The sequence below is a fragment of the Euprymna scolopes genome, chromosome 37, assembly GCF_053919585.1.
Source record: "Euprymna scolopes isolate OS-2025 chromosome 37, ASM5391958v1, whole genome shotgun sequence".
Lineage (NCBI taxonomy): Eukaryota > Metazoa > Mollusca > Cephalopoda > Sepiida > Sepiolidae > Euprymna > Euprymna scolopes.
This window is the reverse complement of record NC_136518.1, coordinates 15,942,804-15,967,722: the sequence shown is the minus strand read 5'-3', so window position 1 is coordinate 15,967,722 and position 24,919 is coordinate 15,942,804. Positions and strand designations below refer to the sequence as shown.

General features: G+C 38.4%; 1 protein-coding gene and 6 non-coding genes across 7 annotated transcripts in view; 6 read left to right on the top strand and 1 right to left on the bottom strand.

The window, feature by feature from the left end:
* LOC145261102 (neuropeptide FF receptor 1-like) overlaps positions 1–24,919 on the top strand; it is a 152,876-nt gene that overhangs the window by 120,965 nt on the left and 6,992 nt on the right. The gene's annotated exons all lie outside the window — the stretch shown is intronic.
* On the bottom strand, positions 3,735–3,808 carry Trnan-guu (transfer RNA asparagine (anticodon GUU)). The gene has a single exon. It is a non-coding gene; the product is annotated as a tRNA-Asn (tRNA).
* On the top strand, positions 4,199–4,272 carry Trnak-uuu (transfer RNA lysine (anticodon UUU)). Its single transcript has one exon. It is a non-coding gene; the product is annotated as a tRNA-Lys (tRNA).
* Trnan-guu (transfer RNA asparagine (anticodon GUU)) lies at positions 4,894–4,967 on the top strand. The gene has a single exon. It is a non-coding gene; the product is annotated as a tRNA-Asn (tRNA).
* Trnan-guu (transfer RNA asparagine (anticodon GUU)) lies at positions 6,668–6,741 on the top strand. The gene has a single exon. It is a non-coding gene; the product is annotated as a tRNA-Asn (tRNA).
* Positions 13,727–13,800, top strand: Trnat-ggu (transfer RNA threonine (anticodon GGU)). The gene has a single exon. It is a non-coding gene; the product is annotated as a tRNA-Thr (tRNA).
* On the top strand, positions 17,040–17,113 carry Trnan-guu (transfer RNA asparagine (anticodon GUU)). The gene has a single exon. It is a non-coding gene; the product is annotated as a tRNA-Asn (tRNA).

Genomic DNA, 24,919 nt, shown 5'->3' with positions numbered 1-24,919 from the left:
ACATTTTAAATCTACTTATTAACACCTAAACATCTCCAGATTCCTTTCAATCTTACGAGTAATATTTCGTTGGTTTATAGTTTTCTTAAATTTTAAAAACTGGAGACAATCAATTGTATTTTCTGTAAAACTGTCCTAACCCGCCTTCGTAGCGCAACTGTTTAGAGCGTTCGGCTGTTCACCGAAAGAGTGGTGGTTCGAATCAACAAGGGGGCGATTTCACATTTTAAATCTACTAATTACTACCTAACAATCTCAAGATTCCTTTCAATCTAACGAGTAACATTTCTTTGTTTCATAGTTTTCTTCAATTTTGCAAACTTGAGGCAATCAATTGTATATTCTATACGACTGTCGTCACCTGCCTTCGTGGCGCAACCGGTTAGCGCGGTAGGCTGTTCATCGGGTGCACCAAGAAGGCTTTTAACCGAAAGCTTAGTGGTTACTTTCCACTCGGGGGCGATGTCACATATTAAATCTCCTGATTATTACCTCAAAATCTCCAGATTCCTTTCAATCTAACGAGTAATATTTCGTTGCTTTATAGTTTTCTGAAATTCTGAAAACTTGAGACAATCAATTTTATATTGTGAAAAACTATCGTCACCTGCCGTCGTGGCGGATCCGGTTAGCGCGTTCAACTGTTAACTGAAAGGTTGGTGGTTCCAACCCACCCAGGCGCGATGTCACATTTTAAATCTACTTATTAACACCTAAACATCTCCAGATTCCTTTCAATCTTACGAGTAATATTTCGTTGGTTTATAGTTTTCTTAAATTTTAAAAACTGGAAACAATCAATTGTATTTTCTGAAAAACTCTCCTAACCCGCCTTCGTAGCGCAACTGTTTAGAGCGTTCGGCTGTTCACCGAAAGAGTGGTGGTTCGAATCAACAAGGGGGCGATTTCACATTTTAAATCTACTAATTACTACCTAACAATCTCAAGATTCCTTTCAATCTAACGAGTAACATTTCTTTGTTTCATAGTTTTCTTCAATTTTGCAAACTTGAGGCAATCAATTGTATATTCTATACGACTGTCGTCACCTGCCTTCGTGGCGCCACCGGTTAGCGCGGTAGGCTGTTCATCGGGTGCACCAAGAAGTCTTTTAACCGAAAGCTTAGTGGTTACTTTCCACTCGGGGGCGATGTCAAATATTAAATCTCCTGATTATTACCTCAAAATCTCCAGATTCCTTTCAATCTAACGAGTAATATTTCGTTGCTTTATAGTTTTCTTAAATTTTGAAAACTTGAGACAATCAATTGTATGTGCTGAAAAACTGCCGTCACCTTCCTTCGTGGCCCAACCGGTTAGCGCGTTCGGCTGTTAACCGAAAGCTTGGTGGTTCGAGTGCACCCGGGGGCAATGTAACGTTTTATACCGACTTATTATTACCTAAAAATCTCCGGATTCCTTTCAATCTAACGAGTAATATTTCGTTGTTCTATAGTTTTCTTGGATTCCAAAATTGAGAAAATCAATTGTGTGTTCTGAAAAACCGTCCTTACCTTCCTTCGTGACGAAACCGGTTAGCGCATTCGCTGTTAACCGAAAGTTTGGTGGTTCGAATCCACCCGTAGGCGATGTCACATTTTAAATCTACTTATTATTACCACAAAATCTCCAGATTGCTTTCAATCTAACGAGTAATATTTCGTTGTTTTATAGTTTTCTAACATTTTGAGAACTATAGACAATCAATTGTATGTTGTGAAAAACTGTCGTCACCTGCATTTGTGGCGAAACCAGTTAGCGCGTTCGGGTGTTAACCGAAAGGTTGGTGGTTCGAATCGACCCGTGGGCGATGTCACATTTTAAATCTACTTATTATTACCTAAAAATCTCCAGATTCCTTTCAATCTGACGAGTAATATTTTGTTGTTTTATAGTTTTCTGAAATTCTGAAAACTTGAGAAAATCAATTTTTTGTTGTGAAAAACTGTCGCCACCTGCCTTCGTGATGCAACCGGTAAGCGCGTTAGGCTGTTAACCGAAAGGTTGGTGGTTCGAATCCACCCGGGGGCGATTTCACATTTTAAATCTACTTATTATTACCTAAAAATCTCCAGATACCTTTCAATCTAACGATTAATATTTCGTTGTTTTATAGTTTTCTTAAATTTTGAACACTTGAGACAATCAATGATATGTTCGGAAAAACTGTCGTCACCTTCCTTCGTGGCCCAACCGTTTAGCGCGTTCGGCTGTTAACCGAAAGGTTGATTGTTCGAATCAACCCACGGGCGATGTCACATTTTACATCTACTTATTATTACCTAAAAATCTCCAGATTCCTTTCAATCTAACGAGTAATATTTCGTTGTTTTATAGTTTTCTGAAATTCTGAAACCTTGAGACAATCAATTGTATGTTGTGAAAAACTGTCGTCACCTGACTTCGTGGCGCCACCGGTTATCGCGTTCGGCTTCTAACCGAAAGGTTGGTGGTTCGAATCCACCCGGGGGCGACGTCACATTTTATATCTACTTATTATTACCAAAAAATCTCAAGATTCCTTTCAATCTAACGAGAAATATTTCGTTGTTTTATAGTTTTCTGAAATTCTGAAAACTTGAGACAATCAATTGTATGTTCTGAAAAACTGTCGTCACCTCCTCTCGTGGTTCAACCGGTTAGCGCGTTCGGCTGTTAACAGAAAGGTTGGGAGTTCGAATCCACCCGTGGGCGATGTCACATTTTAAATCTACTTATTATTACCTAAAAATCTACAGATTCCTTCCAATCTAACGAGTAATAGTTGTTTGTTTTATAGTTTTCTGAAATTCTGAAAACTTGAGACAATCAATTGTATGTTCTGAAAAACTGTCGTCACCTGCCTTCGTGGCGCAACCAGTTAGCGCGTTCGGGTGTTAACCGAAAGGTTGGTGGTTTGAATCCATCCGGTGGCGATGTCACATTTTATATCTACTTGTTATTACCTAAAAATCTCCAGATTCCTTTCAATCTAACGAGTAATAATTCGTTGTTTTATAGTGTTATGAAATTCTGAAAACATGAGACAATCAATTGTATGTTGTGAAAAGCTGTCGTCGCCTGCCTTTGTGGCGCAACCTGTTTGACCGTTCGGCTGTTAACCGAAAGGTTGGTGGTTCGAATCCACCCGTGGGCGATGTCACATTTTAAATCTACTTATTATTACCTAAAAATCTCCAGATTCCTTTCAATCTAACGAGTAATATTTCGTTGTTTATAGTTTTCTGAAATTCTGAAAACTTGAGACAATCAATTGTATGTTGTGAAAAACTGTCGTCACCTGCCTTCGTGGCGCTACCGATAAGCACGTTCGGCTGTTAACCGAAAGGTTGGTAGTTCGAATCCACCCGGGGCGATGTCACATTTTATATCTACTTATTATTACCTAAAAACCTCAAGATCCCTTCCAATCTAACGAGTAATATTTCGTTGTTTTATAGTTTTCTGAAATTCTGAAAACTTCAGACATTCAATTGTATGTTGTGAAAAACTGTCGTCACCTGCCTTCGTGGCGCAACCGGGTGGATTCGAGCAACCAACCTTTCGGTTAACAGCCGAACACGATAACCGGTTGCGCCACGAAGGCAGGTGACGACAGTTTTTCACAACATACAATTGATTGTCTCAAGTTTTCAGAATTTCAGAAAACTATAAAACAATGAAACATTACTCGTTAGATTGGAAGGAATCTGGAGATTTTTAGGTAATAATAAGTAGATATTAAAAGTTGACAACGCCCCCGGGTAGATTCGAACCACCAAGCTTTCGGTTAACAGCCGAACGCGCTAACCGGTTGCGCCACGAAGGCAGGTGACGACAGTTTTTCACAACATACAATTGATTGTCTCAAGTTTTCAGAATTTCAGAAAACTATAAAACAACGACATATTACCCGTTAGATTGAAAGGAATCTGGAGATTTTAGGTAATAAAATGTAGATTTAAAACGCGACTAAGCCCGCGGGTGGTTTCGAACCACCAAGCTTTCGGTTAACAGCTGAACGAGCTAACCGGTTGCACTACGAAGGCGGGTTAGGACAGAGTTTCAGAACATACAATTGATTGTCTCAAGTTTTCAAAATTTAATAAAACTAAAAAACAACGAAATATTACTCGTATGATTGAAAGGAATCTGGAGATTTTTAGGTAATAATAAGTAGATATAAAATGTGACATCGCCCCCGGGTGGATTTGAACCTGCCTTCGTGGCGCACCCGGTTAGCGCGTTCGGCTTTTAACCGAAAGGTTGGTGGTTCGAATCCACCCGGAGTCGATGTCACATTTTAAATCTACTTATTAACACCTTAAAATCTCCATATTACTTTCAATCTTAAATTTAAAAAACTGGAGACAATCAATTGTATTTTCTGAAAAACAGTCGTAACCCGCCCTCGTAGCGCAACTGGTTAGAGCGTTCGGTTGTTAACCGAAAGGGTGGTAGGTCGAATCATCCAGGGGGGGATGTGACATTCTTAATCTACTTTTTATTACCTTAAAATCTCAAGATTCCTTTCAATCTAACGAGTAACATTTCTTTTAAATCTACTTAATATTACCTAAAAATCTCCAGGTTGCTTTCAATCTAACGAGTAATATTTCGTTGTTTTAAAGTTTTCTTAAATTTTGAAAACGTGAGACAATCAATTTTATGTTCTGAGAAACTGACGTCACCTGCCTTTGTGGCGCAACCGGTTAACGCGTTTTGCTGTTAACCGAAAGATTGGTCGTTCGAAATCACCCGGGGGCGATGTCACATTTTAAATCTACTTATTATTACCTAAAAATCTCCAGATTCCTTTCAATCTAACGAGTAATAATTCGTTGTTTTATAGTTTTATAACATTTGGAGAACTTTAGACAATCAATTGTATGTTCTGAAAAACTGACGTCACCTGCCTTCGTGGCGCAACCGGTTAGCGCGTTCGGCTGTTAACCGAAAGATTGGTCGTTCGAACCAACCCGGGGGCGATGTCACATTTTAAATCTACTTATTATTACCTAAAAATCACCAGATTACTTTCAATCTAACGAGTAAAATTTTATTGTTTTATGGTTTCTTTAATTTTGAAATTTTGAGACAATCAATTGTATGTTTTGAAAAACCTTCGTGGCGTAAGCGGTTACCGCGTTCCACTGTTAACCGAAAGGCTGGTGGGTCCAACCCACCCAGGCGCGATGTCACATTTTAAATCTACTTATTAACTCCTAAAAATCTCCAGATTATTTCAATCTAACGAGTAACATTTCGTTGTTTTATAGTTTTCTTCAATTTTGCAAACTTGAGACAATCGATTGTATTTTCTGAAAAACTGTCGTCACCTGCCTTCGTGGCGAAAGCGGTTACCGCGTTCCACTGTTAACCGAAAGGTTGGTCGTTCCAACCCACCCAGGCGCGATGTCACATTTTAAATCTACTTATTAACTCCTAAAAATCTCCAGATTATTTCAATCTAACGAGTAACATTTCGTTGTTTTATAGTTTTCTTAAATTTTGAAAACTTGAGACAATCAATTGTATTTTCTGAAAAACTGTCCTAACCCGCATTCGTAGCGCAACTGGTTACAGCGTTCGGCTGTTCACCGAAAGGGTGGTGGTTCGAATCCACCAGGGGGCGATTTCACATTTTAAATCTACTTATTACTACCTAACGATCTCAACATTCCTTTCAATCTAACGAGTAACATTTCTTTGTTTCATAGTTTTCTTCAATTTTGCAAACTTGAGGCAATCAATTGTATGTTCTGAAAGACTGTCGTCATCTGCCTTCGTGGCGCAACCGGTTAACGCGGTCGGCTGTTGATCGGGTGCACCACGAATGCTTTTAACCGAAAGCTTACTGGTTACTTTCCACCCGGGGGCGATGTCACATATTAAATCTCCTGATTATTACCTCAAAATCTCCAGATTCCTTTCAATCTAACGAGTAATATTTCGTTGTTTTATAGTTTTCTTAAATTTTGAAAACTTGAGACAATCAATTGTATGTTCTGAAAAACTGTCGTCACCTTCCTTCGTGGGCCAACATGTTAGCGGGTTCGACTGTTAACCGAAAGCTTGGTGGTTCGAATCCACCCGGGGGCGATGTAAGGTTTTATATCGACTTATTATTACCTAAAAATCTCCAGTTTCCTTTCAATCTAACGAGTAATATTTCGTTGTTCTATAGTTTTCTTAGATTCCAAAATTGAGACAATCAATTGTGTGTTCTGAAACACCGTCCTTACCTTCCTTCGTGACGCAACCTGTTAGCGCATTCGCTGTTAACCGTAAGTTTGGTGGTTCGATTCCACCCGTAGGCGATGTCACATTTTAAATCTACTTATTATTACCAAAAAATATCCAGATTCCCTTCAATCTAACGAGTAACATTTGTTTGTTTTATAGTTTTCTTAAATTTTGAAAACTTGAGACAATGAATTGTATGTTCTGAAAATCTGTCTTCACCTTCCATCGTAGTGCAACGGGTTTGCGCGTTCGGCTGTTAACCGAAAGGTTGGTTGTTCGAATCCACACGAGCGCAATGTAACATTTTAAATCTACTTATTATTACCTTAAAATCTCCAGATTCCTTTCAATCTAACGAGTAATATTTCGTTGTTTTATAGTTTTCTAACATTTTAAGAACTTCAGACAATCAATTGTATGTTCTGAAAAACTGTCGTCACCTGCCTTCGTGGCGCCACCGGTTAACGCGTTCGGCTGTTAACCGAAAGGTTGGTGGTTCGAATCCACCCGTGGGCGATGTCACATATTAAATCTACTTATTATTACCTAAAAATCTCCAGATTACTTTCAATCTAACGAGTAATATTTCGTTGTTTTATAGTTTTCTAAAATTTTGAAAACGTTAGACAATCAATTTTATGTTCTTAAAAACTGTCGTCACTTGCCTTCGTGGCGCAACCGGTTAACGCGTTCGGCTGTTAACCGAAAGATTGGTCGTTCGAAATCACGCGGGGGGGATGTCACATTTTGAATCTACTTATTATTAGCTTAAAATCTTCAGATTCCTTTCAATCTTACGAGTAACATTTGTTTGTTTTATAGTTTTCTTACATTTTAAAAACTGGAGACAATCAATTGTATGTTCTGAAAAACTGTCCTACCCCCCGTTCGTGGCGCAACCGGTTAGCGCGGTCGGCTGTTCACCGGGTGCACCAAGAAGGCTTTTAACCGAAAGGTTAGTGGTTACTTTCCACCCGGGGGCGATGTCACATATTAAATCTCCTGATTATTACCTCAAAATCTCCAGATTCCTTTCAATCTAACGAGTAATATTTCGTTGTTTTATAGTTTTCTTAAATTTTGAAATCAATTGTATGTTCTGAAAAACTTCCGTCACCTTCCTTCGTGGCCCAACCGGTTAGCGCGTTCGGCTGTTAACCGAAAGCTAGGTGGTTCGAATCAACCCGGGGGCGATGTAAGGTTTTATATCGATTATTATTACCTAAAAATCTCCAGATTACTTTCAATCTAACGAGTAATATTTCATTGTTTTATGGTTTCTTAAATTTTGAAATTTTGAGACAATCGATTGTATTTTCTGAAAAACTGTCGTCATCTGCCTACGTGGCGTAAGCGGTTACCGCGTTCAACTGTTGACCGAAAGGTTGGTGGTTCCAACCCACCCAGGCGCGATGTCACATTTTAAATCTACTTATTATTACCTCAAAATCTCCAGAGTACTTTCAATCTTACGAGTAATATTTCGTTATTTTATAGTTTTCTTAAATTTTAAAAACTGGAGACAATCAATTGTATTTTTCTGAAAAACGGTCCTAACCCGCATTCGTAGTGCAACTGGTTAGAGCGTTCGGCTCTCCACCGAAAGAGTGGTGGTTCGAATGAACCAGGGGGCGATTTCACATTTAAAATCTACTTATTACTACCTAACAATCTCAAGATTCCTTTCAATCTAACGAGTAACATTTCTTTGTTTCATAGTTTTCTCCAATTTTGCACACTTGAGGCAATCAATTGTATGTTCTGAAAGACTGTCGTGACCTGCCTTCGTGGCGCAACCGGTTAGCGCGGTCGGCTGTTCACCGGGTGCATTACGAAGGCTTTTAACCGAAAGGTTAGTGGTTACTTTCCACCCGGGGGCGATGTCTCATATTAAATCTCCTGATTATTACCTCAAAATCTCCAGATTCCTTTCAATCTAACGAGTGATATTTCGATAATGTATGGTTTTCTTAAATTTTGAAAACTTGAGACAATCAATTGTATGTTCTGAAAAACTGTCGTCACCTTCCTTCGTGGCCCAACCGGTTAGCGCGTTCGGCTGTTAACCGAAAGCTTGGTGGTTCGAATCCACCCGGGGGCGATGCAACGTTTTATATCGACTTATTATTACCTAAAACTCTCCAGATTCCTTTCAATCTAACGAGTAATATTTCGTTGTTCTATAGTTTTCTTAGATTCCAAAATTGAGACAATCAATTGTGTGTTCTGAAAACCCGTCCTTACCTGCCTTCGTGACGCAACCGGTTAGCGCATTCGCTGTTAACCGAAAGTTTGGTGGTTCGAATCCACCCGAAGGCGATGTCACATTTTAAATCTACTTATTATTACCAAAAAATCTCCAGATTCCTTTCAATCTGACGAGTAACATTTGTTTCTTTTATAGTTTTCTTAAATTTTTAAAACTTGAGACAATGAATTGTATGTTCTGAAAATCTGTCATCATCTTCTTTCGTTGTTCAACCGGTTAGTTCGTTCCACTATTAACAGAAAGGTTGGTGGTTCCAACCCACCCAGGCGCGATGTCACATTTTAAATCTACTTATTATTACCTAAAATTCTCCAGGTTTGAAAACTTGAGCCAATCAATTGTATGTTCTGAAAAGCTGCCCCTACATGGGTTCTTGGCGCACCGGTTAGCGCGTTCGGCTGTTAACCGAAAGGTTGGTGGTGCGAATCACCCCCGGGGGCCATGTCACATTTTTAATCTACTTATCATTACCAAAAAATCTCCAGATTACTTTCAATGTAACGAGTAATATTTCGTTGTTTTATAGTTTTCTTAAATTTTGAAACCTTGAGACAATCTGTTGTATGTTCTGAAAAACTCTCGTCATCTGCCTTCGTGGCGCAACCGGTTCGCGCGGTCGGTTGTTAACCGAAAGGTTGGTGGGTCGAATCAACCGGGGGCGATGTCACATTTTAAATCTACTTATTATTACCTAAAAATCTCCAGATTCCTTTCAATCTTACGAGTAGTATTTCGTTGTTTTATAGTTTTCTTAAATTTTAAAAACTGGAGACAATCAATTTTATTTTCTGAAAAACTGTCCTAACCCGCCTTCGTAGCGCAACTGGTTAGAGCGTTCGGCTGTTCACCGAAAGAGTGGTGGTTCGAATCAACCAGAAGGCGATTTCACATTTACGAGTAACATTTGTTTGTTTCATAGTTTTCTCCAATTTTGCAATTTTGAGGCAATCAATTTTATGTTCTGAAAGACTGTCGTCACCTGCCTTCGTGGCGCAACCGGTTAGCGCGTTCGGCTGTTCACCGGGTGCACCACGAAGGCTTTTAACCGAAAAGTTCGTGGTTACTTTCCACCCGGGGGCGATGTCAAATATTAAATCTCCTGATTATTACCTCAGAATCTCCAGATTCCTTTCAATCTAACGAGTGATATTTCGTTGTTTTATAGTTTTCTTAAATTTTGAAAACTGGAGACAATCAATTGTATGTTCTGAAAAACTGTCGTCACCTTCCTTCGTGGCCCAACCGGTTAGCGCGTTCGGCTGTTAACCGAAAGCTTGGTGGTTCGAATCCACCCGAGGGCGATGTAACGTTTTATATCGACTTATTATTACCTAGAAATCTCCAGATTCCTTTCAATCTAACGTTGTTCTATAGTTTTCTTAGATTCCAAAATTGAGACAATCAATTGTGTGTTCTGAAAAACCGTCCTTACCTTCCTTCGTGACGCAACCGGTTAGCGCGTTCGCTGTTAACACAAAAGTTTGGTGATTCGAATCCACTCGTAGGCGACGTCACATTTTTAATCTACTTATTATTACCAAAAAATCTCCAGATTCCTTTCAATCTAACGAGTAACATTTGTTTGTTTTATAGTTATCAAAAATTTTGAAAACTTGAGACAATGAATTGTATGTTCTGAAAGTCTGTCGTCACCTGCCTTCGTAGTGCAACCGGTTAGCGCGTTCGGCTGTTAACCGAAAGGTTGGTGGTCCGAATATACACGAGGGCGATGTAACATTTTAAATCTACTTATTATTACCTAAAAATCTCCAGATGCCTTTCAATCTAACGAGTAATATTTCGTTGTTTTATGGTTTCTTAAATTTTGAAATTTTGAGACAATCAATTGTATGTTCTGAAAAAACTGTCGTCACCTGCCTTCGTGGCGTAAGCGGTTAGCGCGTTCCATTCTTAACCGAAAGGTTGGTGGTTCGAATCCACCCAGGCGCGATGTCACATTTTAAATCTACTTATTAACACCTAAAAATCTCCAGATTCCTTTCAATCTAACGAGTAATATTTCGTTGTTTTATAGTTTTCTTAAATTTTGAAAACTTAAGACAATCAATTGTATGTTCTGAAAAACTCTCGTCATCTGCCTTCGTGGCGCAACCGGTTAGCGCGGTCGGTTGTTACCCGAAAGGTTGGTGGGTCGAATCCATCGGGGGCGATGTCACATTTTAAATCTACTTATTATTACATAAAAATCTCCAGATTCCTTTCAATATTACGAGTAATATTTCGTTGTTTTATAGTTTTCTTAAATTTTAAAATCTGGAGACAATCAGACTTGAGGCAATCAATTGTATGTTCTGAAAAACTGTCGTCACCTGCCTTCGTGGTGCAACCGGTTAGCGCGGTCGGCTGTTCACCGGGTGCACCAAGAAGGCTTTTAACCGAAAGGTTAGTGGTTACTTTCCACCCGTGGGCGATGTCACATATTAAATCTCCTGATTATTACCTCAAAATCTCCAGATTCCTTTCAATCTAACGAGTAATATTTCGTTGTTTTATAGTTTTCTTACATTTTGAAAACTTGAGACAATCAATTGTATGTTCTGAAAAACTGCCGTCACCTTCCTTCGTGGCTCAACCGGTTAGCGCGTTCGGCTATTAATCGAAAGCTTGGTGGTTCGAATCCACCCGGGAGCGATGTAACATTTTATATCGACTTATTATTACCTCAAAATCTCCAGATTCCTTTCAATCTAACGAGTAATATTTCGTTGTTTTATAGTTTTCTTACATTTTGAAAACTTGAGACAATCAATTGTATGTTCTGAAAAACTGCCGTCACCTTCCTTCGTGGCTCAACCGGTTAGCGCGTTCGGCTATTAATCGAAAGCTTGGTGGTTCGAATCCACCCGGGAGCGATGTAACATTTTATATCGACTTATTATTACCTAAAAATCTCCAGATTCCTTTCAATCTAACGAGTAACATTTGTTTGTTTATAGTTTTCTTAAATTTTGAAAACTTGAGACAATGAATTATATGTTCTGACAATCTGTCTTCAGCTGCCTTCGTAGTGCAACCGGTTAGCGCGTTCGGCTGGTAACCGCAAGGTTGGTTGTTCAAATCCACACGAGGGCGATGTAACATTTTAAATCTACTTATTATTACCAGACTCTTTTCAATCTAACTGACGTAACCTGCCTTCGTTGCGCAGCCGAACGCGCTAACGAGTAACATTTCTTTGTTTTATAATTGTCTTCAATTTTGAAAACTACAGGCAATCAGTTGTATGTTCTGAAAAACTGTCGTCACCTGTCTTCGTGGCGCAACCGGTTAGCGCGGTCGGCTGTTCACCGAATCCTACCGGGAGAGATATCATATTTAAAATCTACTTAGTATTACCTAAATATCTCCAGATTCCTATCAAACTAACGAGTAATATTTCTTTGTCTTATAGTTTTCTAAAATTTTGAAAACTTAGACAATCAAGTTTTCGTTCTGAAAAGCTATCGTCACCTTCCTTCATGGCGACACAGGTTAGCGCGTTTGGCTGTTAACCGAGAGGATGCTTGTTCGAATCCACCCGGGAGAGATGTGACATTTTATATCTACTGATTATTACCTAAAAATCTCCAGATTCCTTTCAATCTAACGAGTAACATTTCTTTGTCTTATAGTTTTCTTAAATTTTGAAAACTGGAGACAATCAATTGTATGTTCTGAAAATCTGTTGTCACCTGCCTTCGTAGCGCAACCGGTTTGCGCGTTCGGCTGTTACACGGAAGGTTGCTGGGTCGAATCCACCCGGGGCGATGTCACATTTTAATCTGCTTATTATTACCTAAACATCTCCAGATTCCTTTCAATCTAACGAGTAACATTTCTTTGTTTTATAGTTTTCTTAAATTTTTAAAACTTGAGACAATCAATTGTATGGTCTGACAATCTGTCGTCACCTGCCTTCGTGGCGCAACCGGTTAACGCGTTCGGCTGTTAACCGAAAGATTGGTCTTTCGAATCCACCCGGGGGCGATGTCACATTTTAAATCTACTTATTATTACCTAAAAATCTCCAGATTCCTTTCAATCTAACGAGTAACATTTCATTGTTTATGGTTTCTTAAATTCTAAATTTTGAGACAATCAATTGTATGTTCTGAAAATCTCACGTCACTTACCTTCGTGGCGTAATCGGTTACCGCGTTCCACTGTTAACCGAAAGGTTGGTGGTTCGAATCCACCCAGGCGCGATGTCACATTTTAAATCTACTTATTAACACCTAAAAATCTCCAGATTACTTTCAATCTACGAGTAATATTTCATTGTTTTATAGTTTTCTTGAATTTTTAAAACTTGAGACAATCAATTGTATGTTCTGAAAAACTGTCGTCATCTGCCTTCGTGGCGCACCCGGTTAGCGCGGTCGGTTGTTAACCGAAAGGTTCGTGGGTCGAATCCACCGGGGGCGATGTCACATTTTAAATCTCCTGATTATTACCTAAAAATCTCCAGATTCCTTTCAATCTAACGAGTAATATTTCGTTGTTTTATAGTTTTCTTAAATTTTAAATTTTGAGACAATAAATTGTATGCTCTGAAAACCTCACGTCACTTACCTTCGTGGCGTAATCGGTTACCGCGTTCCACTGTTAACCGAAAGGTTGGTGGTTCGAATCCACCCAGGCGCGATGTCACATTTTAAATCTACTTATTCACACCTTAAATTCTCCAGGTTACTTTCAATCTAACGAGTGATATTTCGTTGTTTTATAGTTTTCTTAAATTTTGAAAACTTGAGACAATCAATTGTATGTTCTGAAAAACTGTCGTCACCTTCCTTCGTGGCCCAACCGGTTAGCGCGTTCGGCTATTAACCGAAAGCTTGGTCGATCGAATCCACCCGGGGGCGGTCTAACGTTTTATATCGACTTATTATTACCTAAACATCTCCAGATTCCTTTCAATCTAACGAGTAATTTTTCGTTGTTTTATAGTTTTCTTGAATTTTGAAAACTTGAGACAATCAATTGTATGTTTAGTAAAAACTCCCGGCATCTGCCTTCGTGGCGCAACCGGTTAGCGCGGTCGGTTGTTAACTGGAAGGTTGGTGGGTCGAATCCACCGGAGGCGATGTCACATTTTAAATCTACTTGTTATTACCTAAAAATCTCCAGATTCCTTTCAATCTTACGAGTAACATTTGTTTGTTTATAGTTTTCATAAATTTTGAAAACTTGAGACAATCAATTGTATGTTCTGAAAATCTGTCTTCACCTGCCTTCGTAGTGCAACCGGTTAGCGCGTTCGGCTGGTAACCGAAAGGTTGGTGGTTCGAATTCACACGAGGGCGATGTAACACTTTAAGTTTACTTATTATTACGAGATTCTTTTCAATCTAACGAGTAATATTTCGTTGTTTTATAGTTTTCTTAAATTTTGAAAACTTGAGACAATCAATTGTATGTTCTGAAAAACTCTCGTCATCTGCCTTCGTGGCGCAACCGGTTAGCGCGGTCGGTTGTTAACCGAAAGGTTGGTGGGTCGAATCAACCGGGGGCGATGTCGAATTTTAAATCTACTTATTATTACCTAAAAATCTCCAGATTACTTTCAATCTTACGAGTAATATTTCGTTGTTTTATAGTTTTCTTAAATTTTAAAAACTGGAGACAATCAATTGTATGTTCTGAAAAACTGTCGTCACCTGCCTTCGTGGCGCAACCGGTTAGCGCGTTCGGCTGTTCACCGGGTGCACCACGAAGGCTTTTAACCGAAAAGTTAGTGGTTACTTTCCACCCGGGGGCGATGTCAAATATTAAATCTCCTGATTATTACCTCAAAATCTCCAGATTCCTTTCAATCTAACGAGTGATATTTCGTTGTTTTATAGTTTTCTTAAATTTTGAAAACTTGAGACAATGAATTGTATGTTCTGAAAAACTGTCGTCACCTTCCTTCGTGGCCCAACCGGTTAGCGCGTTCGGCTGTTAACCGAAAGCTTGGTGGTTCGAATCCACCCGGGGGCGATGTAACGTTTTATATCGACTTATTATTACCTAAAAATCTCCAGATTCCTTTCAATCTAACGTTGTTCTATAGTTTTCTTAGATTCCAAAATTGAGACAATCAATTGTGTGTTCTGAAAAACCGTCCTTACCTTCCTTCGTGACGCAACCGGTTAGCGCGTTCGCTGTTAACCGAAAGTTTGGTGGGTCGAATCCACTCGTAGGCGATGTCACATTTTAAATCTACTTATTATTACCAAAAAATCTCCAGATTCCTTTCAATCTAACGAGTAACATTTGTTTGTTTTATAGTTTTCTAAAATTTTGAAAACTTGAGACAATGAATTGTATGTTCTGAAAATCCGTCGTCACCTGCCTTCGTAGTGCAACCGGTTAGCGCGTTCGGCTGTTAACCGAAAGGTTGGTGGTCCGAATATACACGAGGGCGATATAACATTTTAAATCTACTTATTATTACCTAATAATCTCCAGATTCCTGTCAATCTAACGAGTAATATTTCTTTGTTTTATGGTTTCTTAAATTTTGAAATTTTGAGACAATCAATTGTATGTTGTGAAAAACTGTCGTCACCTTCCTTCGTGGCGTAAGCGGTTAGCGCGTTCCATTCTTAACCGAAAGGTTGGTGGTTCGAATCCACCCAGGCGCGATGTAACACATTTTAAATCTACTTATTAACACCTAAAAATCTCCAGATTCCTTTCAATCTAACGAGTAATATTTCGTTGTTTTATAGTTTTCTTAAATTTTGAAAACTTGAGACAATCAATTGTATGTTCTGAAAAAACTCTCGTCATCTGCCTTCGTGGCGCACCCGGTTAGCGCGGTCGGTTGTTAACCGACAGGTTAGTGGGTCGAATCCACCGGGGGCGATGTCAAATTTTAAATCTCCTGATTATTACCTAAAAATCTCCAGATTCCTTTCAATCTAACGAGTAATATTTCGTTGTTTTATAGTTTTCTTAAATTTTAAAAACTGGAGACAAGCAATTGTATTTTCTGAAAAACTGTCCTAACCCGCTTTCGTAGCGCAACTTGTTAGAGCGTTCGGCTGTTCACCGAAAGGGTTCTGGTTCGAATCAACCAGGGGGCGATTTCACATTTTAAATCTACTTATTACTACCTAACAATCTCAAGATCCATTTCAATCTTACGAGTAACATTTCTTTGTGTCATAGTTTTCGTCAATTTTGCAAACTTGAGGCAATCAATTGTATGTTCTAAAAGACTGTCGTCACCTGCCTTCGTGGCGCAACCGGTTAGCGCGGTCGGCTGTTAACCGGGTGCACCAAGAAGGCTTTTAACCGAAAGGGTAGTGGTTACTTTCCACCCGGTGGCGATTTCACATATTAAATCTCCTGATTATTACCTCAAAATCTCCAGATTCCTTTCAATCTAACGAGTAATATTTCGTTGTTTTATAGTTTGCTTAAATTTTGAAAATTTGAGACAAGTAATTGTATGTTCTGAGAAGCTGTCTTTACCTGCCTTCGTGTCGCAACCGGTTAGCGCGGTGTGCTATTAACCGAAAGGTTGGTGGTTCGAATCTACCCGAGAGCGATGTCACATTTTAAAGCTACTTATTGTTACCTAAAAATCTCCAGATTGCTTTCAATCTAGCGAGTAATATTTCGTTGTTTTATGGTTTCTTAAATTTTGAAAACTTGAGACAATCAATTTTATGTTCGGAAAAACTGTCGTCACCTGCGTGCATGGCGCAACCGGTTAGCGCGTTCGGCTGTTAACCGAAAGCTTGGTGGTTGGAATCCACGCGGGGCCGATGTCACATTTTAAATCTGCTTATTTCCTTTCAATCTAAGGAGTATCATTTCGTAGTTCTATAGTTTTCTTTCATTTCAAAATTGAGACAATCAATTGTGTGTTCTGAAAAACTGTCCTTATCTTCCTTCGTGACGCAATCGGTTAGCGCATTCGCTGTTAACTGAAAGATTGGTGGTTCGAATCCAACCGTAGGCGATATCACATTTTAAATCTACTTATTATTACCTAAAAATCTCCAGATTCCTTTCAATCTTACGAGTAACATTTGTTTGTTTTATAGTTTTCTCAAATTTTGAAAACTTGTGACAATCAATTGTATGTTCTGAAAAACTTTCGTCACCTGCCTTCGTGGTTCAACCGATTAGCGCGTTCGGCTGTTAACCGGAAGGTTGGTGGTTCGAATCAACTCGAGGGCGATGTAACACTTTAAATCTACTTATTATTACCTTAAAATCTCCAGATTCCTTTCAATCTAACGAGTAATATTTCGTTGTTTTATAGTTTTCTTACATTTTGATAACTTTAGACAATCAATTTTATGTTCTGAAATACTGTCGTTACCTGCCTTCGTGGCGTAACTGGTTAGAGCGTTCGGCTGTAAACCGAAAGATGGTGGTTCGAATCTAACAGGGGGCGATGTCACATTTTAAATCTACTTATTATTACCTTAAAATCTCCAGATTCCTTTCAATCTTACGAGTAACATTTCTTTGTTTTATAGTTTTCTTAAATGTTGAAAACTTGAGACAATCAATTGTAGGTTCTTAAAAACTGTCGTCACCTGCCTTCATGGCGCAACCGGTTAGCGCGTTCGGCTGTTAACCGAAAGGTTGGTGGTTCGAATCCACCCGGGGGTAATGTCACATTTTAAATCTACTTATTATTACCTAAAAATCTCCAGATTCCTTTCAATCGAACGAGTCACATTTCTTTGTTTTATAGTTTTCTTAAATTTGGAAACTTGACACAATCAATAGTATGTTCTGAACAACTGTTGTCACCTGCCTTCGTGGCGCAACCGGTTAGCGCGTTCGGCTGTTAACCGAAAGGTTGGTGGTTGGAATTAACGCGGGGGCGATGTCACATTTTTAATCTACTTATTATTACCAAAAAATCTCCAGATTCCTTTCAATCTAACGAGTAACATTTCTTTGTTTTATAGTTTTCTTTAATTTTGAAAACTTGAGACAATCAATTGTATGTTCTGAAAAACTGTCGTCACCTGCCTTCCTGGAGCAACCGGTTAGCGCGTTCGGCTGTTAACCGAAAGGTTGGTGCTTCGAATCCACCCGGGGGTAATGTCACATTTTAAATCTACTTATTATTACCTAAAAATCTCCAGATTCCTTTCAATCTAACGAGTAACATTTCTTTGTTTTATAGTTTTCTTAAATGTTGAAAAATGTAGCCAATCAACTGTATGTTCGGGGAGACTGTCGGTTCGTGCCTTCGTAGTTCCACCGGTTTACGCGTTCGGCCGTTAACCGAAAGGTTGGTGGTTCGAATCCACCCGTGGGCGATTTCGCATATTTAATTTATTTATTATTACCTGAAAATCTCCAGATTCCTTTCAATCTTGCGAGTATTATTTCGTTCTTTTATTGTTTCCTTAAATTTTGAAAATATCAAAGATGAGAATGCGAAAGAACTTGGTCGTTTACGGTCCTGTATGTGACGATTTGCCACCCTAAATTAAAAAAAAACTTGATCATTCCTTTTATCTTTAAAAATCTAGAAATGTTAATTATTATTAGTCATCTACTTTGGCTCTTTGACTGGTGTGTTGAGACTAGGCAACGCGAAAACTGGGGGTGGGGGGGCAGGCAAGTACTTTTAGACGGACCGTCTTTTTATAAATCTTCTAAAAATCAGCTAATTATTCAATCAATACGAAAATGTCAGCGATTCTTAAGAGACGAATGAAGTTTATAACAGTGTACTTTTTTTTTCATAAACGATATATATATATATATATATATATATATATATATATATATATATATATATGTATATATATATATATATATATGTGTATATGTATATATATATATATTTATTGCTTACAAACTCCCCTTGTTTTTAGGGGGTTCCAAATATTCTTAAAATAATCATCTGAAAATGACCAAAACATATTGTGTTGTTGTAAAGGACGGGATTATAGATTAAAAAAAAACTTGTTTGAATACCTTATTTTTTGTCTGAATATCAGAACTTTTGTAGTTTTGAAGTGTGAAATTCGGTGAATATGTTAAGTAAAATAATGAATTTAAGTTAAGCAAAACAAAAAATTTTGTTTTAAATATTTATACAAAAAAGCCATTTTAAAATCTTTGAGAAATAAATTAACAATTTCTTTTTAGCGAGCCGAATAAGGCATGACCATTATTAAACAGGGCATGCTTTGAAGAATCGATACAAAAAAAAAATTTGATAAATATTGTGCCCTTTGTGTTTAAAATATCATCATTTTTTTCGATCCAGTTTGGAAACATTTGCCGCCTTTCGACTACGGTGGACCAAACGCGCTGAAATAATTTTTTTTTATTCTGCTTCAATTGCCCTCCTCCCCATTTTGGAGAGCCTGACCCCCACACACATACACATTAAAAACCAAACTCATATAAATGGTCACCCATCTGGTACTGGCCAGCCTCAGCGTTAATAATACATTGAAATTTTCATCACTGAAAAATAAGTTATTTTTTGGCTTTTTGGTCTTCCGTAGTTTCTTTTTATCAAGAGCAAATGTAAAGTTTGTAAACAGAGTAATCAAATCGACTCGAAGTAACTGGTTGCCTATATGAATACGTGGAATTATTTGAAATCCAGGTACTTATATTATAATATTTTGACATATTCTCATAAAAAATCACCCTAAATCTTAGTTAGACAAGAAATAGACAAATTAATTCTTTCAAAAACCTTTTTTTTTTTTTTTTTTAAACTATTTATATACGTTTTTGTGCAAAACAAAAAAAACGCCAATTGTTAACTTTTGGGGAAAATTTAACATTTCAAATTTAATTAAAAATAGCAGAAAAAGTTTTATATGTTTCTGCTTGCTATGATAAAATTCAGGGTTTTATCTTTCTGGAAAAAAAATACTCAGAAATAATGGATTTTAATAAATGTAATTTCGTTTTAAAAAACAACAACAACTTGATTTTTCGGCCATTTTTGGCGGTGCCTAGTTGAGACACTCCATCTTTGGTTAACCATAAAATTATATTTTATTATTTAAAACTTAATAAATCTACGTGATTATTGGAATACGAAATTTTCTTTCTTGTGGGTGTACATACATCGCATGTTTTTCTTTACTTTTTTTTTAAATATGAGAGAATTCTCGACAAGCATCCCTTTAGAATCTAAAGGGATGCTTGTCGAGAATTCTCTTCTAATCTTCTCCATCTAAAGTTTAGATGGGGAGAAGATTATTGAGATTCCCAAAGAGTATAAAATACATTAACTATTGATATCGAATACGATGAAATGAAGGGAAAAAACTCTTGTAGATTAAACTCTACGTTTCGCAAGAGTTATGTACCTTGGAGCGTAAAAAGTTACGGTCCTTCTGTCTTAAATGAGTCGTTTCAATTTGTGTTTCGAAACGGTAAATTTATTTTGACAGCGAATGTCGCCTGATAATGATTCTTCTTCAAATACGTTCTCGACGCTTAGTCTTATAGCGTCTGGCCATTTCAGTGGCCATTTTAACTGTCGATGTGTGCTTAGTCTGAAAAGGTCTACACTCCCTGGCATTGACTTCCCCTTTTTCAAAGCGATAGATTTATTGGAAATTGGCTAAATCATTAAATGCCTGAGGGACTGTCCAGGGTATATTTAGATGCCAACCTGGCTCTTCCGCAGTATTCTATGGAAAGGAATTAGAGAAATCAGTTGGCAAAATAATTGAGGCAAGGAAGGATATAAATAGATCTTCTAACCTTATTATGGTTTGCTCGTTTCATTTTTCAATCTCTCTCTCTCTCTCTCTCTCTCTCTATATATATATATATATATATATATATATATATATATATATATATATATATATATAAACATATATATATATCTATATATATAAAAACATATATATACATATATATATAAACATATATATATACACACACATATATATATATACATATATATATAAACATATATATATACATATATATATACACATATTTATATATATATGATGATTGCAACGTCTTGTAAGACAAGTGCCACTCCCTCAGACACTTAAAGTCAATGAGCCTAAAAATGACTTTTTCTTTTAGTGCTACTGGTGAATTCACACGCTCAAGCAGGCATGACACTGAAGATGGTCATTGAGATCAATTATTACATGCTTCCAGCATTTCAAGCCTCCATGCATCACAACTTTTCCATCGCCACAGGACCACTTTTATAGACAAATGCCTGAGGGAGTATCTATACACAGATGATGTTACAGAGTCTTAGCTTTGTATGACAGCTAAGTCTCTCTCTCGGTTCAAAATGTTGAGATCCAGCAACAAGCAAGAGCAAGATAGCTAGTAACAAGTTAAACTGCAGACCAGCTTAATGCGGGTACTGGTCTCCCGCTTTATGGTTTTTTAAATCAGAGATTTGCTTCTCCTAGAAAGGTTGCCTTCACCACGGCTTACAGGAGTCCTCTCCACCCCAACACACACATGGTGCTAGTTGGCCGTTGACCCCGAAAAAGGGTTCATTCGCCTTTTGGAAGGTCTTGTTTTTAATCCTTCAGGGGGACTAGCCCATACATATATATATACATACATATATATACACACATATATATATATATATATATATATATATATATAAACATATATATATATATACATACATATATATATACATATATATATATATACTAGCAAAGATACCCGTGCTTCGCACGGAGCTTTGTTGCGCACTCGGGTACCAAAATCTGTGGGCACCTTTCCAGTAAGTTGATGTTGTAAGAGCAACGATTGCATAAGGTGATTAACATTTTAACTACCTCTTGTAGTGACTGAAATTCAATCAGGAACTTCACAAAACATTTTCATCAAAAAGGAAGGTTACTTGATGTTACATAGTAAATTTTTCATTGAAGTAATTTTCAACTCTTGCTTAAATTTTATCTTGCACATTCAATACTAAAAACTTACCACAATCAGATCATGTCAGTTTTTCCTCATATCCATTTCTCGAACTTTTCACTGAAGAGCCTCAGGGTAAACTACATTTCTGCTGCTTTGATTTGGAGCCAGAATGTAGAGTTTTTCTGAACTTCCTGTCCGGCTGATGGAGACGTAGAACATACCGTGACTGAAGCCGTCTGATGTCAAGTCTACGCCAATGGTGTTAAATGTCTGACCTTGACTTTTGTTTATGCTCATTGCAAAACACACCTTCACAGGAAATTGGAGTCTCCGGAATTTAAATGGAAGTTCTGAGTCCGATGGAACTAAGGGGATCCTTGGCAGTAGAACGGTTTCGCATTTGTAGGGACCACAGGAAATGGTGGCCTCAAGTACATTGGTGTGCAATCTGGTGATAACACATCTGGTTCCGTTTGTTGTTTTTGGCGGTTCCAAGGATCGAAGAATCATGATTGGCGATCCAATTTTGAGATTTAAAATGTGTGGAGGCATTCCAGATATCTCCAAAGAGTTTAAAAACTCCACAGGGTAGTGAACAGCTTCATATTCATTAGTAGCCGAATCAACTGACTTGTATTGCTTTGTGTCTCCTGGAAATTCATCCATTATTGAATTGTTCAAATGATTCACATTGCTGTTTAATGGCGAAATAATAGCCCTCTCAGCAAGCCAATCCGGTGATTTTCCATTGTTTTGCAGGTCTGGGTACACTTTGTCTTTCAGTTGCTTCTGATTACCGACACATTTACCAAGCGCAGTTGGAATCTTAATTGTGTCAGGTGAAGAAGTGATAGGAAACTGACCATTACCGATTTGGAGAAGCAATTTTGAGAAGTCTGCTGCAGCTGTGTTATCAGAGATATAGGCTCTCATATTAGTAGTCAGTCTCTTCACTATAACGTGCCTCCAGAGATAGGATTGTTTCAAACTTGCATTGACAATGTTAGCCCTTGTGCCATTTTTAACCACTGGGAGGATTTGACGGAAATCACCGCAAATAAGGTTGGAATGCCACCCATGGGATTCTTGTTTCCTGTGATGTCTTGCAGTGTTCGGTCAATTGCTTCATAAGCACTCTTGTGCGTCATTGGGGCTTCGTCTACAATGATTGCAGAGGTGTCTCTAATTACATTTGCCAAGGCTGAGTTACCAGTAATTTTGCAAACTGGCTGATCCATTCGATGAGTATCCAAGGGTACTTTAAAAGTGCTGTGAAGAGTGCGGCCACCTTGTAGTAGAGTAGCAGCAATGCCACTGGATGCTGTTGCAAGCACAATCTTTCTCATGGATCTAATCTTTGCAAGGATCAAATTGATTACAAAAGTCTTGCCCGTACCACCTGGAGCATCAAGAAACATCATGTTTTTGTTCATTTCACCTTGTGCTTCCAACATTGCCATAAATGAATTGTAAACTTCTCTTTGAGAATCGGTCAGTTTTTCTTGCATATTTTCTGCTTGTAGGGAAAGTTCTTCAAGATTATAAGTAACTTCACGTTGATACTCTCTCGCGAGTCTTTCATCTCTCCCTTGCGTTGGTGCAGGTAATCTATAGCTTGCCAATGGTTGACCGCACATAAGGAGAACTTTTTCTTCAATTAGACAAAGAGTTTTATTGTAGATGTTCTCATTAAAATCTGCTTCTGGATTGTTAACTTCTTGCCTGTATCTGTGAAGAATGTCTTCAGATATTACATCACGAAAAGCCATCCAGATCTCAAGAGGATTTCTTGGCTCACAGGCTGTTAAAATTATCACAAATAGGCTTCGCAAATTTGAAGGTGATTGAGTGGCACTTGCCTCTCCTACTGCTTGATGCAAGTGATGGTCATTTTCTAGAAGGCCTCGAGCAAGGCACGCTGCTTTGTATGTTTCAAACACCTGACCATTGTATGCTCGCAAATTTTGAAATGAAGTTGGACCAGCAACCTCATTGAGCAACAGGCGTAAGAAATAACACTCCCCTGCTTTTGGACTAATCGTGTAGATTCTCCCAATGCATGGTGCCTTCCATACATCATCATTTTCAGTACCTTCAACTTGTACCCCACGCATTCTTCTCATCCATTTCTTTGTCGATTTGTTCCAAGTGTAAAACTCAGGGACTTCTACGTATTTGAGACCCCTTGCAAAGGCCGCCTCTGAACTGCCGACATACCTTGCATTCTGGAACTGCTGGATCTCATCCACAATGTGACTTTGTACTTGGCCTTGTTGGTTAGCTGCTCCATCAGTTCTTTGTAGTTCAAACACTGCTTGATCACATCCTTTATTCACGTATTTGAGGACATATTTGATGCTTTGGATCGAGCTGCAAATTTCTACGTTAATGTGAGCGTTGAACTGCTGAAGGAGGACCTTGTTGTACGGAACAATCCACTGGTTTTTTATTTCTTGATAAACATACCGACCATTTCTCTTCATCCTTATTGTACCAGTCTGGCCTCCATCTTCTGGTTTTCTTCGCCTGTACTTGGGGTAAGAGTCTTGGCCTTGCTCGGTACACTGAAGAAATTCTTTTGGGTATTTTTTGGAACATTTGTTGTCAATCATACATGGACAATTTGGATTAAATGGTCCACAAGGTCCATGCACCATATGTGCCATCACTTTAGCATGAAGATCAGGATCTTCCTCTTTGTCAGGGATCTCTGCAGATATGCAGAGATCCATTTTTTCTGGTAGAAGTTTGTCCTCTGGGGCCTGCTAGGTGAGGATGTGTGCATGCGGCAGTCCTCTTTTTTGATATTCAATACTGTACAGGAAAGCCCTCAACCTGCCAAATCCTCCCTTTTTAATAAATTCAAGTAACTTTTTTAGCTTCTGCCTGAAAACCCTGGCAACAATATCTGGACGATCCTGAGGGTCTTGCCCTTGAAGACAATTTTCTGTAATTTCTGTCCACTTTGGATTTGTTGTGAACGTGATGAAGAGGTCGGCTCGGCCCATTCGCCAAACATATGCCATGGCATCACTTTGACGCTCAAACATGTATCGAGGGCCTCCTGTATAAGTTGCCGGAAGTACAACTCGTTGACCAAACTGTTCTGGATTCCCATCCTCCCTAAGAATTGAATCTCTCAAGTTGCTATAATTGTCAGCTCTCAGGGTCTGTTGCTCACGCCTCAGGAACTGTAAACGTTCTGTTTCAATCTTGCAGTACACATCCACCAGCCATTGTTGAAATAGCCTTCGGTACCAGAGAAAATAGTTTCCAGGCCGAGTCATTAAATGGTATGAATAAAATTGCTGTTGGGTAACTTTTCGCCCATTTGATGCCTTCATGTAGATGTTGTAAGATGGAGAACCATAGGGGTACATTAACGGGTACATTAAAGTATCGTAGAGGGGATGTAGTTCGGAGATCCATTTTAATGTATCATTTCTAAAACGGAAGACAATATCCCGGTTAGCTGTTGGTTCATTCTCCATTAATATTCCAATCTCATACGTTGTTGTTGGAGCATTGAATCGCCGTGGATGCTCTTCTTGCGGCCTTCGGTCT